Source organism: Pan paniscus, chromosome 3 (genome assembly GCF_029289425.2).
Source record: "Pan paniscus chromosome 3, NHGRI_mPanPan1-v2.0_pri, whole genome shotgun sequence".
Lineage (NCBI taxonomy): Eukaryota > Metazoa > Chordata > Mammalia > Primates > Hominidae > Pan > Pan paniscus.
In genome coordinates this window covers 134,136,030-134,139,497 of record NC_073252.2, presented here as the reverse complement: position 1 = coordinate 134,139,497, position 3,468 = coordinate 134,136,030, and positions in this window count along the sequence as shown.

The following is a 3,468-nucleotide window of genomic DNA, read 5'->3' as shown; positions in this document are numbered from 1 at the left end:
TTTTCCCCTGATTCCATCTTGAGTTATTATGTCTTTCCAGGAATTTATCCATTTTCTCTAAATTTTCTAGTTTGTATGCATAGAGGTATTCATAATGGTCTCTGAGGTTCTTTTGTATTTCTTTGGGAATGGTTGTAATGTCCACTTGTCCATTTCTGATTATAATTATTTATATCTTCTTTCTTTTTTCTTAATCTAGCTAATAGTATATAAATTTTGTTTATCTTTTCAAAAAGAAAACCAAAATTTTTGTTTTTTCGATTCTTTGGTTTGGTGAGGGGGTCTCAACTTCATTGTTCAGCTCTAATTTTAGTTATTCATTTTATTCTGCTAGCATTGGCATTAATTTGCTCTTCTTTTTCCAGTTCCTTTAGGTTCGATGTTAGCTTGTGGATCTGAGAGCTTCTAACTGCTTGATGTAGGCATTTAGCACTATAAATGTTTAACACTGCTTTAGCCATATCCCAGAGGTATTGACATGTGTCTTTATTTTGATTTGTTTCAAATAATTTTTTGATTTCTGCATTAATGTTATTTTTTATCCATAAGTCATTCAGGAGCAAGTTGTTTAATTTCCATGTAATTTTGTAGTTTTGAGAGTTCCTCTTGATATTGATTAATATTTTTATTCCACTATTGTCTGAACATATGCCTGGTATGATTTTGATTTTTTAAAAAAATTAATCGAGACTTGCTTCATGAGTGCATATGTGATTAATCTTAAAGTATGTTCCACATGCAGACGAGAAGAATGTATATTTTGTAGTTGTTGGGTGGAGTATTCTGTAGCTCACTATTGGGTCCAATTGGTCAGAGTTTGAATTTAAGTCCATAATTTTTTTTAGTTTTCTGCCTTAATGATCAGTGTAATCCTATCCGTGTGTGTGTGTGGTGGAGCGAGGGGGCTTGAAGTCCCCCAATATTATTGTGTGGCTGTAGAAGTCTTTCATGAGTTTGGGTCCTCCAATGTTGGATGCATATATATTTAGGATAGTTGAGTCTTCTTGTTGAATTGAAAGTTTTATCATTATTTAATGCCCCTCCTTGTCCTTTTTTTTGATATTGCTAGTTTAAAGGCTGTATTATTTGATACAAGAATAGTGATCCCTACTCATTTTTGTTTTCCATTTGTGTAATAGATTTTCATCCTGTTACTTTGAACCTATAGATGTCATTACATGTGAGATGGGTCTCCTAAAGACAAAAGAAGGATGAATCTTATTTTCTTATCCAATTTGCCACTGTCTGTCTTTTAAGTGGAATGCTTAAACCACTTTAATATTGATATATTTATTTTTGTTTGTCTTGTAGTGATGCTACCTGGTTGCTTTGTATTGTCAGTTGTGTAGTTGCTTTACAGAATCTTTGGGCTATGTATTTACATGTGTTTTTGTGGTAGCAGATATCATTCTTTTCTTCCCATATTTAAAACTCCCTTAAGCATCTCTTGCATGGCCTGTCTGGTGGTAACAAATTCCTTTAATGATTGCTTGTCTGGGAAATGTTTAATTTCTCTTTTGCTTATGAAGTTTAGTTGGTGGGATGTGACATTCTTGGTTGGACTCTCTTTTCTTTAGAAGTGCTAAAATTAGGCCCCCAATCTCTTCTGACTTGTAAGGTTTCTGCTGAGAAGTCTGTTATTAGTCTTACTTTATTCCTTTTGTAGGTGATACAACCCTTTTCTCTAGCTGTCTTTAAGATTTTCCTTTCATGTTGACCTTGGAAAGTCTGATGACTATGCCTTGGATGATTGTCTTGTCTTGTGTAGTATCTCTCAGGAGTTCTCTGAATTTCTGGAACCTGTATGTTGACCTCTTTAGTATGATTGGGAACATTTTCATGGGATGTATCCTTGAAAATATTTTTCAAGTTGCTAACTCTCCTTTCTTCTATCTCAGGAAACCCAGTGAGTTATACGTTGCTTTATATAATTCTGTATTTCTCAGATGCTTTGTTCATTTTTTACAATTCTTTTTTTTTTTTTTTTTTTGTCTGAGCGGGTTGATTTGAAGAACTGGATTTGAGCTCTGAACATTTTTTCCCTCTGATTGATCCAGTCTGTTGTCAAGGCTTCCAAATGTATTTAAAAATTCTTTCAGTCAAGTTTTCAATTCCAGAGTTTCAATTTGGTTCTTTCTTAATATAGCTGTGCTGTCTTTCAAGATTTGAAAATCTTGAATCATTTTGCCTGCTTCATAGGATTGAATTTCAACTTTCTCTTGGATCTCATTGAGTTTCCTCATCATACAAATTCTAAATTCTATGTCTGTCATGTCAGACATTTCAATCTGGTTATGATCCATTTCCAGAGAGCTAGTGTGATCCTTTGGAGGGTAAGGAAAGACTGATTTTTTCAGTTGCCAGCATTCTTGCCCTGATTCCTTCTCATCTGAGTGAGCCTAACACTTCTTCTTTTGTTTGAATTTGCTGTTGTTTGGATGGGTATTTTTTTTTTATTCTTTCTTCCCTTGAGAATTTGACTCTAGTTTATGTTCTGGTTAGCTTCTTTACTTAGTGCTTCCAGAAGGCTAAGGCTCTGTTCTGGTTCCTTGGCTATAGGTAGGTTCCTATAGTGGGTTTAACAAGTATTGCATGTTGAAATAATATATTTTTGTTGGATGGTGTAACTCAGGCTATAGTCCCATAGATGGCACATAAAAATAAGGGCTGGCATATTGCTTCTTATTCATCTACATTTACCTCTTTTTGTGTTTCAGTGCATTCGAAGCAGTGCAGTGGGAAGGGAAGGTAGAGAGAAGGTAAGAGATGACTCCTTCTCCAAATGCATTTTGGGCCTCAGTGGTGTCTCCTTTAATTGCTGGTTTCATGCCCATAGTTCCCTTGCCCCAAGGGGTCTTTGGTGGGCTGTTCTCCCTCCTTCCTTATGGGTGGTGCATGCTAAAAGTTTGGTCACCAGTAGACCTGTGACTTCCTGGGGACTTACTGATCCTCTGTGTTTGCTATAGTTAGAGTGGGTTATGGGGTATTTCTGCAATTGTTCTGGTGGTGCAGTGGGTCAAGGGTGGAGGATCCTCCAGCACAGCAATGGCACCATAAGTGTGCAAACAGAATGGTGCCTGCAGTCCAGGGTTCTCAGCCTAACAGACAGTTGTGGGCCCTGCCCATTTCTTGGTTGTTCAACCTAGTGGTTCTCCCTCCAGCATCCACTCTGGGATTAGGCATGGACAGCTGGGATTGTTCCAGTCGTTCTGCACCCAGATAACTGAGCCATGAGGCTCCTTGGGAAAGAAACCATGGCTTTCTATCAGGCCATACCCTTTCAAGTTCAGTGTTGCAGAGGGAGGGATGCCCAGGTCCCATGCTGGCCCACAAGCCCACTCCACTCTTTTATGTGTTTTGAGTGTTGGTGGTCCTCTCCTGCTTGAACTCCAGCCACAAGTCTCAGTTTGATGTCCCTGGGTGGTGTGCTTAAATTCTGAGAAGTTAGGACGGAGCCCATTGTTTGTC